This window comes from Cricetulus griseus, chromosome 2, assembly GCF_003668045.3.
Source record: "Cricetulus griseus strain 17A/GY chromosome 2, alternate assembly CriGri-PICRH-1.0, whole genome shotgun sequence".
NCBI classification, from domain to species: domain Eukaryota; kingdom Metazoa; phylum Chordata; class Mammalia; order Rodentia; family Cricetidae; genus Cricetulus; species Cricetulus griseus.
This window is the reverse complement of record NC_048595.1, coordinates 137,237,330-137,254,497: the sequence shown is the minus strand read 5'-3', so window position 1 is coordinate 137,254,497 and position 17,168 is coordinate 137,237,330.

The window sequence follows — 17,168 nt, the reverse complement described above, 5'->3', positions numbered from 1 at the left end:
ACTGTGGGGAGTGTTGACAAGGATTTAGGAAGATTGACCCTGTTGAAGGTACATTTGCCTTCTTGACTCTGGCAAACTTCATGTGTCTTTGAATTTCCTTTTTTGATTACCCCTTTTCCTCAACTTCTGAGGCTTGACTGATAGATTCATTTTGCACTTTTTTGTTATCATTGTGTAGGTCTGTTCATTCCCCCTCATTTATTTTCCATTTTTTGACTGAGTATTGTCCTGTTCTTTCACTATCCCTGTTCTGTTACTCCACTTATAAGGGTACCTAGGAAATTTATGATTTCTGTTTTTGTAAGTTTTAGCTCTACAATTCACATTTATTTTATTTTTACTAATTCTCTTACTTTCCTGATTCTCTTACTTTCCTGATGTTTTCTACTATTTAAAGAAAGACAATTTATACATGGTTGTTAAGACATTTTACGGTGGATACTTTAAAATCCATCCTACATGATTATAATTTGTAGTTCATCTGCAGATATTAACATTTTTGGTTTGATTTATAATTTTGTGCCTTGGGGCATGATGTGTAATTTTTTATTTCATCTTGGACATTCATCTATTTTGGTAAGGGATGTGTATCCTTTTAAATCTTTCCTTAGTAAATAGTTGCTCTGCTTTGGCTGAGCATTTGCTCTGGTACTTTGAGCTTTGGTTCCAAAACCAGGTTTTACAATGTTATTTGGGCCTCCTTGGCCTATTATGTGTCAGCCTTACTGTTACTGGTCTCTGCTAGTGCAAGTTCAAAGAGCAGATAGTGTTTTGTGCATCTGTAACACCAGAGTTTCTCAGTAGGAGGGAGGAATTTCAGCCCAGGAGTACCATAGGACTGTGAAGAGATTATTCTTGCCTTTGGTAATGATCTACCTGCATCTTTCCATGGCTCACAGAGCCACAGGCTCTGAATTGAGGGAGAACTGGAGCATTGACTGTTTGTTACTTGGTGCTGATCCCATTGGGCATTTGAGAGGGATGCTGGTCCTTCTGGCAGCCACAAGGCTTCTATTGTCCAGTGAGTTTTATTAACAACAGAGTTTTCCTTGTGCTTTCTGTAATTAAGGGGAGGCATGGAAAACATCTTGTGCATTTTTCTTGTCCTGGAATCTCAAGCTATTTTAATTTTCACTTTGATTGCTCTGGACTTATTTCTAGAGTTTAAGCTTATGCTAAAAATTGGGGAAGGCTCAGGTTATCTTTTTTTATATCTCAACTTGCTATAGGCTAGAACAAAAGGGAATTCAGGGCCAATCAAGTTCTTCTTGTAATTGCTCAGTTACTACTCCATGTTATCTGTATATGGGAAATACGCTGAACTTCTTAGGCCCCTATTCTCCTCATTTGCTAAATGGGTTGAATCATTGGCTCATCTGCTCTTTTGTTGAACCCAGTACACGTTACTGAGCTCTTGTTTTCATTCCGGCACTGGGAATGCAGTGGAAGCCAATCTGGTAAGCTCTCATAGCCCACTCTTAGGGCATATCATTCTTATGTGTGAAAAAATGGACCAGTCCTGCCTGATGGGGAACAGCTGACATGGGTAGACAAGAGAATGTTTCTAGTGCTCAGGGACGTCTCCTCAAGGAGGTGACAGTTCGCTCCACATGTATTTCACCCACCTCATTTAGCCCTTACAACTATAATGTAGATATGAGTATTAGTTCCACTTTAATGATAAAAATTAAGGCCTAGAATTTCTAACTGGCTAAGATGTTGATTCAGGAATTGTGAGTAATGTTGCTTTAAAAATAAAATTTCAATCTATTATTTTCACTCTTAACACAATTGTGCCTTGCATGTTGGCATGTGTTGAAAGACTTATGAAGATTAAATGTCTGGAGATTTTGTATATCAAGATTCTAGAGTGGAGAAATAGTTTATTTTTTTCAGAAACACACACACACACACACACACACACACACACACACACACACACACACACACACAAAGAGAGAGACACACATACAGAGAGAGATAAAGGGGCAGAGAGAAAGAGACAAAGGGATAGAGACAAAACACAGAGACAGAGGGAAAGAGAAATAGGAAGACAGAAACAGAGATAGATAGATGATAGATAGATAGATAGAAGATAGAAAATCTAGATACAGTGAGCTACTTTCAAGTGTGAAACTCTATATCAGATTTAATATATATTTTGAAGAAGGGGTAGTGCAGAAAGCCAGGCCAATAGAGTATGTATGTATGTATGTATGTATGTATGTATGTATGTATGTATGTTTATGTGTGTGTGACTTCACCAGAAAGGAAGCAAAGAGAAAGAGAATATGGGCAGAAACCTTTTCTGTGGTTTCCATAGGAAGGAACAGACTAGGCAGTAGGCAGGGCATACAGGCTTAGAGTTGGATAGATGGAGAGATTTCAGTAGGCTTTGGAGGGGGAGGTGTGTCCAAGTATGTGGTCCTGCTATGATTAAAGCCATTGGGTTAGAATCTGGGAAGTGCGCTTTCTGTTCTCCTAGACCCAATCCCCCAGTCTCATCCCTACTACTGCAACAGAACACCAGATACAGGCCCTCTCCCCATGCCCACATCTCCTGTGGATCCCACAGACCATTCCTTTCTCACATCTCTTTCCTCACTCACAATTCACACTATCCCAACTCCAGTTCCAGCAGGTGTGCCCTATACAACCACAGACCTTCCCTGTCAGAACACAATCTCATCTCTAGTGCTGCAACAGACCACCAGATGTAGCCTCCCTACTGTCCCTGTCCTGTATCTAAGTAGATCCCAAGGATTATTTTCTCCTAATCTCCCTGCATCCACTTGAGCTATATCCTAGACTCCAGCACTAGCCGGCATTCCCTGTGAATACAACTGTTGAGCAGGACAGTAAATCAGGAAACATACAGTCATCAACTCTCTGAAAATCCAGGAAAGGAAACAGAAACCAAGGAACAGAACACTCACCCAACAAAGACAAACCCAAATGCATACACACCAGCATAAGAACAAAATTAATAACAGCCAGGGCAATGTGTCTCCACTAGAGCCTAGCTTTCCTACCATAGCAGGCACTAGAGCCCAGCTTTCCTACCATAGCAGGACACAAGACAATGTCCTTAATACCAACTATATGAAGATTATAGAGGTCTTTAATGATGAAATGAATAAGCCCCTTAAAGAAATCCAAATCCAATTGGAAGAAATGAATAAATCCATTAATGAAAGGCAAAAAAAAAACAGTTGAAGGAAGTGAATAAAATTGTTCAAGACCTGAAAATGGAACTAGAAGAAATAAAGAAAATGCAAACTGAGGAAATTCAGGAAATGTAGAATTAAGATATTCAAGCAGGTATTAAAGAGGCAAACTTCATCAACAGAATACAAGAGATACAAAGAGAAAACCTCAGGCATTGAAGATATGATAGAAGAAATGGATACTTTGATCAAAGAAATTGTTAAATATAAAAAATTCATGACACAAAATATCCAGGAAATCTCAGACACTATGAAAAACTGAACCTAAGAATAATAGGAATAGAGGAAGAGAAGAATCTCAGCTCAAGGCACAGAAAACATTTTCAACAAAAATCATAGAAAATAATTTTCCTAACCTAAAGAAGGAGATGCTTGTAAATGTATGAAAAGAATATAGAACATCAAATAGATTGGACCAGAAAAGGCCCCTAGTCATATAATAAAAAAGACTAAAAATACAGGAAATGAAAGAATATTAAAAGCTTAAAAGTAAAAAGGCCAAGTAACATACAAAGGTAGAACAAATTAGAATTACACCTGACTTTTCTCAATGGACATTCTAAAAGGCAGAAGAGCCTGGAAAGATTAAGAGGGGCCAAGGATATCTCCAGAAATTCTGCAGAATGAACTAACCTGGGCTCATAGGGGCCCACAGAAACTGAACTGACAATCAGGGATCTTGGATGTGATTGACCTAACCCTGAATTCTCCAGGACATTTATCATGAAGGTATGTCAGATTTTATCAAAGACATTTTCTGTAACTTTTTAGTATAATAAGTTTTTATTATACTAAAATAATAATAATAATTATTATTATTTACTTCTTAATTGCAGTTTTCCATCCCTTACCTTACCCTAGTTCCTCCTTCTACCTCCCCTCTGACCGCCTCTACTCCTCAGTTTTTCTCCAGAAGAGGACAGACTCCATGGATATCAACAAAACATGGCATGTCAAGTCCCAGAAAGACTAGGTACCTCTCCTCACATAAAGACTGTACAAGGCAACCCAATAGGAGGAAAGGGGTCCCATAAGCAGACAACAGAGTCAGGGACAGCCCCTGTTGCACTGTTAGGAGTCCCACAAGAAGTCCTAGCTACACAACTATGATATACAGCAACAAAAATGTCATGATAGTGAGACATAGTGATAGTGAGTGATAAAAGAACTGTGGATGTAAACCACCCCTAATCCTAAATTGTACTACAGAGCTATAGCAATAAAAATGGCATGTTATTGGCTCAGAAACATACACGATGATCAAAGGGATAGAAATGAAGCCCCAGACATAAGCCCACACAATTATAGGCACCTGATTTTTGATAAAGAAGACAGAAATACACACTGGAAAAAAGCATCTTCAACAAATGATGATGGTCAAACTGGATGTCTTCTTGTAGAAGAATACAAATAGATACATATTTATCATCTTGCATAAAATTCAAGTCCAAGTGGATCAAAGACCTCAATATAAAACCAGATATACTGAACTTTTTAGAAAAGAAAGTGGAGAATAGCTTCGAAATCATTGTATAGGAGATAACTTTTAAAATAGAACATGGATAGTGCAGGCACTAAGATCAACAATTAATAAATGGGACCCTATGAAACTAATAAGCTTCTGTAAAGCAAAAGACAATGCCAATTGGAGAAAACAGCAACCTACAGAATGGGATTTTTTTTATCAACTCCATATCTGATAGAAGTCTAATAGCAAAAATATATAAAGAACTCAAGAAGCTAGACATCAAAACTCAAATCAAATCAAAATGAAACAAAAAACAATCTACGTGGTCCTAACAGTGGGAACAAGGGCTGTCTCTGACTCTTTTGTACTGGCTTTTGGAATCCTATCCCTCAGACTGGGTTTCCTTGCTTAGCCTTAATACAAAGCATGTTCTTAGTCTTACTACAACTTGATATGTCTTGTTTTGCTGATACCCATGGGAAGCCTACCCTTTTCTGAGTACAAACATAGGGGAGGTGGGGGAGGAACTAGGAGGATAGGAGGGTGGGGAAATTGTGGTTGATATGTTAAATAATACAACAAATAATTAATTTTAAAAATAAGATCCAGATCTAAACTGAAAATTCTAACTAGAGGAATATCAAATGACCAAGACACAGTTAAGGAAATGTTCAACATCCTTAGTTGTCAGAGAAATGCAAATCAAAGCTACTTTGAGATTCTATCTTATATCTGTCAGAACTGCCAAGATCAGTAACACAAGTGACAGCTCATGTTGGTGAGGATGTGGAGCAAGGACAACACTCCTCCATTTCTGGTAGAAGTGCAACCTTGTACAGCCAATATGGAAATCAATATGATGGTTCCTCAGAAAGTTGAAAACTGATCTACCGCAAGTCCCAGCTATACCACTGTAGGGCATATATCCAAAGGACTCTATATCCTACCACAAGAACACTTGCTAAATCATGTTCATTGTGTCTTTACTCATAATAGCTAGAAACTTGAAACAAACTAGATGTATCCCAACAGAAGAATGAGTAAACAAAATGTTGTACATTTACACAATGGAGTATTACTCAACTGCTAAAAAATAAAATCATATAATTTGAGGACAAATGGATGGAACTAGAAAAAATTATTATCTCAGACCCAGAAAGACAAACATGGATTGTATTCACTTAAAAGTAGATATTGGCTAATAAGTAATTGATAATTAATGCATAACCTGTAGATGCTGAGAAGTTAGGTAAAGAGTACATGTCTTGGCAGGGGGTACAATACATGGATCTCCATGGGAAGGGGAAATGGAATAGATTTTACAGGTGGACTGGGAGAGAGTAGAAATGTAATGGAGGGAAAGTGTGAGGAGAGATGGCTGGAATTGGGGGATGTTTGGGATCTAGTGTGAACACTTAGTGCAGTGGAATCTTACTAGAAACTCTGACAGTGATTCTCCTAAAGATAGGGGACATTGAATCTCAACTGGCCATCTCTTTTAGCTAGGCAAGGCTTTCAGTGGAGGGACTAGGTTGCATTCAGTTGAGTTATTGGCCAAGGGTTTCCCATGGAAATCCCCCAACAAGTGAGGTTGATGCTAATACAAAGGGTTGCTCTCTGAAAATGACAGGTTTTTGCTATCAAAAAGCAGATCCTATTGCTTAGGAAAAGACCCACACAACTCCCTCATTGAACATAGAGAAATAGAGCTGGTAACCACACAGAGCCTTCATCTCTACATTCTAACCTCTTTGATTCAGGAAGATAGGTTATCCAAAGAGAAACATGAAGACCATTTCATCCTTAAAATCTTTGACCTTCTATCTATCCTGCCTGCAAAGTATGCTAGGTCAATATTGGCACAGAATGTGGGTGAATAGCCAATCAATGTCTGATTTGATTTAAAGTCTACTCCACAAGAATGACGACACATATGCCACCACTTAGGTAACCAAGTACCAGAAACTAGATAGCCCAGAGACCAAGGGGGAAAACCAAAGACACTTGACTGGTTTTATAAAAATGATTCCTAATTTGATTCTGCTATACTCATATATCAGTGCCTTATCCAGTAATCCTCAAAGAAGCTTCCTCCAGCAGCAGATGAGAACAGATGCAGAGACCTGAAACCAGACATTATGCAGAAAGAGAATCTAAATTGGAGGTCTCCATAAAATCCCTCACCTTATAGCACAGAGAATCCTGTGGAAGAGGAGGTGGAAAGAGTATAAGAGTCGTAGAGGACGGAGGACACCAGGAGAACATGGCCCTCTTTTGAGGAATACAAATGGAATAGAGATAGGTTATTAACTGGTAATTTATTAGGGATATGCTCAAATGAAGGATCCAGTGACCAGGTTGGCACTCCATGCTATGAGGACCCAGAATACTTCCTAGTGCTGGATCAACCAGAGAGAGATCATGTGCTGGCTCCCCTCGATCTTATATACATCCTGCTCAAATGGGCATGGTCAGCATTACATGGAATCAGGGTCTCTCCCTCCAGTCCTCTCTATCTACTACCCAAGCTGCATAGGAGCTCACAGAGACTGAAGCAGCAAGCATAGGACAAACTTGTGTCTTTGCCAGGTCCCCTGTGCTTTATTATAGCTATTAGCTAAGTATTTTTATGGGACTCCCAACTATGAGAATGAGTGGGTCTCTGCCTCTATTGCCTGTTCTTGGGACTCTTTTCTTCCTGCTGTTTTGCTATGTACAATTTTGATATGGAAGTTTTTGTCTCATATTATTATTTTTTGTTCATGTTTGTTTTTTATCTCCTAAAAGCCTATTCTTTTCTAATGAGAGACAGAAAGGGAGTGGATCCTGAGAGGAGGGAAGGTGGGGAGGGACCGGGAGGAGTAGGGGGAGGGGAAACTATAATCATGATGTAGTGTATGAGAAAAGAATCTATTTTTAACACTCTGAGCCAAGACACACAGGGGTGGGCCTAGGCCCTATCGCAAAGGATATGATAGACTCTTATGACCCCCTATGGAAGGCCTCACCCTCTCTGGGGAGCAGAAAGGATATGTAATAGGTAGGGTGTTAGTTGGGGGAGGGTGGCAGGGGAGGAAGGGAGGGAGTGGGAACTGGGATTGGCATGTAAAACAATCTTGTTTCTAATTCAAATAAAAAAGGGAAAAAAGCCCACAAAAATAGAATTTTTCATACAATGTATCCTGGTTATTGTTTCCACTCCCTTATTTCATCTGAGATCCTCCTTACATCCCCTCCCATCTGAATCTACATCCTTTCTGTCTCTCTTTAACAAACTTAATATTTTATAAAATTAAATATACATGGGATACCATGAAAGTAAAAAAAAGAATCTATTTTTAATAAAAATATTTCAATAAAAACGAACCGAATCTGAGAAGGTCAGTAGGGAGGGCTGTTGGTGTGACCTCTGCATTTTTCAGCTTGCATATGGAAGGTATATCCCCTGATGAAAAATAGTTGCTACTTATTATCATACATATGCTGACCTAGGCAGGGGTGGTCCTTTCCCTCTCAAGGCAGTGAGACTCAGATGGCCAAAGAATAAAATCCCAGAAAATAAAAAAGGCTTGTCCAGTGGTGTATTAAACATTTACTATAGAATCAAGGGACAGAATTTATGTCGTTTTATTTTCATGATATCCCTTAACGTAGGACTTGTGTTCAGTTTGATAGCTGAAGAATTTGATGTTGAACATTGTGAGAACAGACCTAATTTGGGGCAAAACCCAGCCAGGACCACTGTACTTGCTGATGAGTATGTCTGCGATAGTGCAGAGGGACATAAATGATATATGAGACTTCTGTCTGGATGTGAGATCTGTGGTGTCCCAGTGATGAGTGACATGAAGATTCTTAGCCTGTCTTGTGTGGAAGGAGTGCTGCTGACAGGCAGCTCCCTCAGTCAAGGGTGGCCTTAAAGTCGATGGTACTGGGGCCATGAGTCAGCATCATGTGCGCCTCCATTCTAGTTTTCTTACATGGCTGTGGCTGCAGATCCCTGAGTGATGTTTGAGGATTCAGAACAGAGTGAAATAGTTGAAGTTAATGAAATAAACCAGAAGTTGAAAACCAGATGGTGATGTGTTAGGTATGTGCCAGTCTACCCCAGGACAGCTTTGTCTGCTGTCAGAGTTTCCAAGGAAATGAGACTGTAGTAAACTTCAGGACTATCTGGGTGCTTGTAAAGTGTACAGATTCCTGTTATTCATTTCCAATTTCTAAGTTCTGTAACACTGTATCTCTGGTAACTAAGCTGATGCTTATGAATTAGTGTTTATTTTGTTCTAAGTGTTTCTTTAAGTGTTTCTTAATGTTTCTTAAAGTAGGCTGTGAGTTCTTCAGGACAGTAACTGTACGTAGATACTCTAGCATCTATAAAAAAGGTCTGGAGATATTCATTTCCAATAAATGTTTCTTGAAAGGACCTTAGGATTTTTAAATTTAGCATGATAGTCTTTGTGCTGAAGAACTTGGGGAACATGGAACACTCATCCAAGTTCAAAGGTAGCTCAGGGCCACCATGACAGTCCAGTGGCTTACTGCCTACGTCAATCCTTCTGGCTAAAAGACTGAATATTCATCCAGTTCTTGCTTAAGATTTTTTTATGAGCTTTCTGGGGTTTAAAAAGAAAAGCTAAATTCATTTAAATGTTTTACAAATTCTAATTGCTCATAATTACATAAAATTTCTTAGATGTAATTTTTAACAAGGTTGTCATTCTGTCATTTGTCACTGATACTGGTGACAGGAATAAAATATGTATTGAAATGTCAAGTGTACTAGGATGATGACATTTTATCTAAGTGCAAATTAAATTTCATTTTAGAACTGATAATCCCCATTTCAAAGGAAGTGAATTGTATTTGAGAATCATTTCTTGGGGTGTCTCCAATTGACATTCCATAACTCTACCAACCATCTCTATGTACGATTCAAGAGCTGCCATAGGAGACAAGATGGTGTTTTCCATGGCAACAAGGGAAGACTGTGTGAAACTGAAGATGTGTAAGTGCTCCCCCAAGGCTTAGTCAAGGGATGAATATTTTGTGTCTAGTAGCAAGTCCTGGAACAAAAACCAAACTGCTCATCTCAGTTACAAACAGTGACATATGATCAAGTATGGGATAATTGAAAAATATTTGCCTGGTAGAAAGCAATAACACTTACAGGGCAGCAGGTGATAGCTTTGCAAGTGATGCCATGCGGCAGAGTTTGGCACTTGTGTTTCAGGCCGTGTTCTTTGAAGTTCTCAAATGCCAAGTTTTCCACTGCACAAAAGCATCCCTATAATTACTGAAAATGTGTATACAATATGATTCTGCTTTATAGTTACCTATATATGGTCCTACAGGACAGAGGAAATGTGTTTTTTTTTCCATTTTTTATTTGAATTAGAAACAAGATTGTTTTACATGTCAATCCTATCACATATGGTTTCTGCTCCCCAGAGAGGGTGAGGCCTTCCATAGGGAGGTCTTCAGGGTCTGTCATATCCTTTGAGATAGGGCCTAGGCCCACCCCCGTGTGTCTTGGCTCAGGGAGTATCCCTCAATGTGGAATGGACTCCCAAAGTCCACACCTATGCTACAAATAAATACTGATCTACTACAGGTGGCCCCATGGATTTCCGAGGTCTTGTCACTGACACTCACGTTCCTGGGGTCTGGATCAGTCCCGTGCTGGTTTCCCAGCTATGAGTCTGGGGACTAAGAGCTCCCCGTTGTTCAGTTCAGTTATTTATGTGGGTTTCACCAGTCTGGTCTGGACCCCTTTGTTTGTCACTCCTCCTTCTCTGCAATTGGATTCCAGTTCAGTTCAGTGATTATTTGTGGGTGGAAATGTGTTTTTAAAGAGCTCTGGTCTTCACAAATACTACAGTTTTTCTAGAAGACACTCACAAACCAATAAATGTAACAGACAACATTCCATTTGGTAATGGGCATATGTGAATAAGCAGTGTAGAAAATAAGTTCATGTCAGAAAATTATTGCATCTTTCACAACCCAATGTGTGGTTATATAAATGACATTATCAATGGTCATAATTTAAACCTGGGTACCTGGTCAAAATGCTTAGGAAATATTAAAACTGCACTAAATTGTCTCAAGTTCTGTTATTCATATAATAAAGATTAAAAGATTTGGGGAGGTTAATAACCAAAAAAGAGCTCTATAAGAAATGAAATTTCTTTATATGTAAATATACATGCATGTAAAAGAGCATGTGGGTGTATATTAGTTGGAAGAAAAGTAAGGAAATGTCATGTAACAGAAGAATTTTGTAATTAGAACTAGTAAATTATTGCAGACCTGTTATTCACATTTTGTTTATTCTTTACACTTCTGTTGCTGGGCAAGTGTGGCATGTTCACACAACTTTACAGTTTTACATTACATTGTGTGATATTATTGAAAGTGTCTGTTTTTGTTTGTTTGCTTTTTTTTGGTTTTTGGAGACAGGCTTTGTTTGTGTTGCTTTGGAGCCTATCCTGGCACTCGCTCTGGAGTTCACTCTAGTCTGGAACTCACAGAGATCCACATGCCTCTGCCTCCCAAGTGCTGGGATTAAAGGAGTTCGCCACCAATGCCCAGCTTCTTTGTTTTTTAAGATAGCATCTTACTCTGCAGTTCATAATGGATTTGAACTGTGCACTTTCTTCTGCATCAACCAACTTCTGTGACTACAGGCATGAGCCATCATGCCCATTGTGTTAGGGTTTATTATTATTATTATTATTATTATTATTATTATTATTATTACTATTATTATTATTTTTCTCATCCTTAATCAATTAAACTCTAGAGGCTGGCATGAGGAAGTGTGTATAGTGTTACATGTGGAATAATATATATTTTTTCAAAATATTAGAAAATGTTACAGCAAAAAGTCTAAACATTAATGTATCAGCATGTCTTACAGATCAGATGGGAGCTCAGTAATCTCAGGACAGAGTTTGATTTTTTTGCTTTAAGACAAAAAATGTTTCTTATTCTGTAAACTTTTCTGCAAAAGCAACAGCTTTTCCACCATTTATTGAAAATAACTACCACCCCTTCACATAGTATATCCTGATTATGGTTTCCCCTCCCAGTTTTTCCCTTCCTCCCCTGCTAGGCAATTCACCAGAGGTTTTGTTTGCAGATGTGGCCTGGGCATGTCCTGGGTAGTGCAGGCTGGAGTCTGGGACACTGACTTGACCAGGCTGATGTACAACTTTGTGACATGAAGAGGGGGCATATTTATGCCTTCGATTCTTTTGTGCAGTTTCCCTTCTGCTATGCTAAGCATCAGTATGTGTATTCTGGGTTCTAGGAGAAAGAATTTGCAATTCTTTAAAGGACCTATCTAAACCTCAGCTTGACACTTCAGTCTTGTACTTTCATGTACTAAATAAGACAAGGAGCCATGGGATAATAGGTAGCGGAACAGGATGACCTTCAAGACTCAAAATCTTTCCAAGAAAAATCAGACTTCTAGAAATAAAATATGAATACATTTTGCTCCTTGCATTTCTCCTGTGAAAAGTTCTGTCCTCCTTGTATTTAGAAGGTGCCTTGGGCTGCCCAAGAGAAAATCAAGTTCACAGAATGGGAAAAGAGAAGTACATGGATCGTTTTTGCTTTTCTAACTAATACTTGATGTCACTCAACACTTTCTGTATTGCTTTTTGCTTTTATTTTGATTTGAATGGATACTTTCTGTTTAATAACACTGAACTAGATATTTAAGATCATAAACATCTATTCACTCATTTCTGCCTTCAACCCTTCCCTCTGCAACCATAGTCTTCTAGAGAGTTCACATTTGCTTTCAGTCTTTCTGTTGTAAAGTTTCCTGATAGCTTTGATATTTGCTTGAATGTCTCAAATAAAACTCATTCTTCTTGACATTCATGCCAACCATCACTTAGGTTAATTTTCTGATTTTTCTCTTTTATTCTTAAGTGTGAGAATGAGTAACTCTTGGATTCTTTTGCCTTCTCTTGGACTCTTTTGCTTCTATTTGCTTGTTTTGTCAATGTGTTAGTTTTTCTTTTGTCTTAGTATATTTATATCTTCATATTTTATTAATATCTCTTATAAGCCTGTACTTTTTTTTATTAATTTTATTTAAATTAAAAACAACCTTATTTTACAGACCAATCCTAGTTCCCTCTACCCCCAACAATCCCCCATCTTACCCCCATCCACTCCTCGGGGAAGGTGAGGCTGCCCATGGGGGATAATCAAAGTCTGTCACATCATTTGGGGCAGAACCTAGGCCCTCCCCCGTGTGTCTAGGATGAGAGAAAATCCCTCCATAGGGAATGGGCTCCCAAAGCCCATTTCTGCACTATTAAATACTGGTTCCATTGCCAGAGACCCCATAAACTGCCCAGATCCCCCAACTGACACCCATATTGAGCGAGCCTGGTTCAGTCTTTTGCAGGTTCCCCAGATGTCAGATTGGGGTCCATCAGCTCCCACTTGCTCAGATCAGTTGTTTCTGTGGGTTTGCCCAGCATGGTCTTGATCCTTTTGCTCATCACTCCTCCCTCTCTATGACTGGATTCCAGGAGTTTGGCTCAGTGCTTAGCTGTGATTCTTTACTTCTGCTTCCGTCAGCTACTGGATGAAGGCTCTAGGATGTCATTTATGGTAGTCATCATTGTCATTATAGGGAAGGGGCATTTTAGGTATCCTCTCCACTATTGTTTAGACTTTTAGCTGGGGTCATCCTTGTGGATCCCTGTTGATTTCCCTAGTGCCAGATTTCTCCTTAAGCCCATGCTGACTCCCTTTATTAAGGTATCCCTTTCCATGCTCTCCTTCTCTGTTCTTCCCCCAACTAGACTTGATCCCTTATGTTCTTCTTCTCCCTCCTTTCCCCCCTCCCCTTTCTCCTACTTCCCTTCCCCTCCCCTGTGCTCCCAATTTACTCAGAAGATCTTGTTTATTTTCCCTTCTCTGGGGTCCATGCAAGTCTCTCTTAGGTTCCTCCTTGTTTCCTAGCTTTTCTGGGGTGGTGGATTGTAGGATGGTTATCTATTGCTCTATGTCTAATATCTACTTCTGAGAGCCTACATACCATGTTTGTCATTCTGTGTCTGTGTTACCTCACTCAGGATGGTTTCTTCTAGTTCCATCCATATACATTAGGATTTCAAGGTGTCATTGGTTCCCCCCACCATCCATTCTTCGGTTGACGGACATCTAGGCTGCTTCCAGGTTCTGGCTATTACAAATAATGCTGGTTTTGTCATGGGATATCTTGTTTTCTCCATCTATAGTGGTTGAAATTTTTGCTAGGTATAATGGTCTGGGCTGGCATCTGTGGTCCCTTAGAGCTTGAAGAACATCTCTCCTGGACCTTCTGGCTTTCAGAGTTTCCATTTAGAAGTTAGGTATAATTCTGATAGGTCTGCCTTTATATGTTACTTGGCTCTTTTCCTTAATATTCTCTTAATATTCTTTCTTTATTCTGTATGTTTGGCATTTTGATTATTATGTGGTAAGCAGACTTCTTTTTTGGTCCAGTCTATTTGTTGTTCTGTAAGCTTCTTGTACTTTCATAGGCATGTCCTCCTTTTGGTTGGGAATGTTTTTTTTCTATGATTTTATTGAATATGTTTTCGGTGCCTTTGAGCTGGGCTTCTTCACCTTTTTCTATATGTGTTATTCTTAGGTTTGGTCTTTCTACAGTGTCCCATATTTCCTGGATAATTTGTTTTAAGGATTTGTTGGACTTACCATTTTCTTTGGTCAATGAATCTATTTCCTCTAGTGTGAGATTCTCTCTTCCATCTCTTGTATTTTGTTGGTTATTCTTTCATCTGCAGTTCTTGATTGCTTACCCAGATTTTCTATTTACAGCATTCCCTCATTTTGTGTTTTATCTATTGCCTCAATCTCAGTTTTCAAATCTTGAACTGTTTGAATCGTTTTCTTCACCTGTTTGATTGCCTTTTCTTGGTTTTTCTTGCTTTCTTTGAGATTTGTTGATTTCTTCATTTGTTTGGTTTGTCTTCTCCTCTATTTCTTCCAATTTTTGTTTGTCTTTTCTTCCATTTCATTAAGGGGTTTTCTCATTTCCTCTTTAAGGGCCTTTATTATATTTAAAAGTTGTTTTTAAGGTCATTTTCTTTTGCTTAATCTGCATTGAGATGTTCAGTTCTTTCTGGCTTAGAACCCCTAGACTATGCTGGTGTCATATTATTCTGCATGTTGTTGAATGTGTTCTTATACTGTTGTCTTCCCCTTTCTTCTTCCAGTAGGTGCAGCTGCAGCCTCTCCTGGTTGGTGTGGGGCCAAGCTCTGATAGTTTGGACTGCCCCTGTGTCTCTGGGGATTTGGTGGGTGGGATGGGGCTCTGTGCTCCAGTCATGGGCCTCTAAGGAGGGGGAGGAGGGCAGGAGAAGGCCCAGCATTCACCTCTCCTGGTGGGTGCAGTGCTAAGGCTCTGATGGCAGCAGATGCTGGATGGTTTGAGTTGCCTCCAGGCCTCTTCACTGTTCTTTTCTGATGGGAGACAGAAAAGGAGTAGATCTGGATGGGAGGGGAGGTGGGGAGGAATTGGTAGGAGTAGAGGGAAGGGAAACTGTAATCAGGATATAATATCTGAGAAAAATTATTTTCGATAAAAGGAAAAGGACAAACTCTTTGTTCCATTCATTCTTTGTATTTTTTTGTTTCTATTTTATTGATTTCAACCATGACTTTGATGACTTCTTGATGTGAACTCACTTTAGGTGTGATTTCTTCATTTTGTTCTAGAGCTTTCAGGTGTGTAGTTATTAGTATGAGGTCTCCGCATTTTATGTAGACACTTACTGCTATGAACTTGCCTCTTAAAACTGCCTTTATTGTATGTCACTAAATTGGGTACATAATATATTCATTTTCAATCTATTCTAGAAAGTCTTTAGTTTATGTCTTGTCTCATTTTTTCATTCAATAGAAAGTTTCTCAGTTTGGATGCATTTGTTGGCTTTCTGTAGTTCCTGCTGTTGTTGCTACATAGCTCTAATCCATGGTGGTTAGATAAGATGCAGTGTTCTTTTGATTTTTCTTGCATGTGTAGAAACTTGCTTTGTTCCAATACGTGGGCAATTTTGGAGGAAGCTCCTCGAGCTTCTGAGAAGAGGGTGTATTTCTTTCCTGTTTGTTTTGGTGAAATGTTGAGTAATATCTGTTAGGTCCATTTGGTTTATAATATCAGTTAGTTTCAGTCTTTCTTTGTTTAGGTTTGTCTGGATAATGTGTCTATTGGCCAGAGTAGGATATTGAAGTCTTCCAGGATCAGTGTGTGAGGGTCAACATGTAATTTTAGCTGTAGTAGTGTTTCATTTCTTCTACAAACTTGGTTGCCCTTGTATTTGGGGCACAGATGTTAAGAATTGCAGTGTCTTCTTGGTGGATTTTTCCTTTGATGAATATTTATTGTCCTTCCTTATGTATTCTGATTAGTTTTGCTTTGAATTATATTTTGTTAGATACAATTTGGCTATACCAGCTTGCTTCTTAGATCCATTTGCTTGGAATATCTTTTCTTATCCTTGGAACCTGAGATGATATCCATTCTTAATATTAGGGTGTGTTTAATTGGTACAGTGGAAAAATGGATCCTAGTATCACTTCCTTTCTGTTAGTCTGTCTTCTTACTGGGAAATTGAGTCCATGTATCAATGAGTCATATTTGTTGATTCCTATTATTTTGTTGTTAGGGTGTTTGTGTTTCCCCTCTTTTGATTTGATTGTCTGGAATTATATATTCCTTGTGTTTTCTTGGTATGGTTAATCTCTTTAAATTGGAGATTTCCTTCTAGTACCTCCTGTAAGTCTTAATTTGTATATAGATTTTGCTTAAATTTCATTTTATCAAAGAATATCTTATTTTCTCCATCTGTTGTGACTGCAAGTTTCACTGGGTATAGTATCTGGCCTGGCACAGCACATCTGTGCAGGCCCTTCCGGATTTTTGAAACTCCTTTAAGAATTCAGGTGTAATTCTAAAAGGTCTACCTTTGTATGATGCTTGGTTTTTTCCCTTTCCAGGTGTTAATATTCTTTCTTTGTTCTGTACATTTTGATTATAATGTACAGAGGGGAATTTCTTTTCTGGTCCAGTATATTTGATGCGCTGAGTTTTCCTTGTTCCTCATTCTTTAGGTAAGGAAAATTTTCTTCTATGATTTTTGTTGAAAGTATTTTAACCTGGTGTCTTCTTTCTCTATTTCTATAATTTTTAGATTTGTTCTTTTCACAGTGTTCCAGATTTTCTGGACCTTCTGTGCCAGGATTTTTCATATTTAATATCTTCTTTAATCAAAGTGTCCTATTCTTCTATTGTGTCTTCAATGCTTGTGATTCTTTTTTCCATCCCTTTTCTTCTGTTGTTCCTGAGGGTTGCTACTGATGTTCCTATTGAGTTTCTAAAGTTTTCAAATCCAGATTTCCTTCAGTTTGTGTTTTCTTTATTGATTCTATTTCCA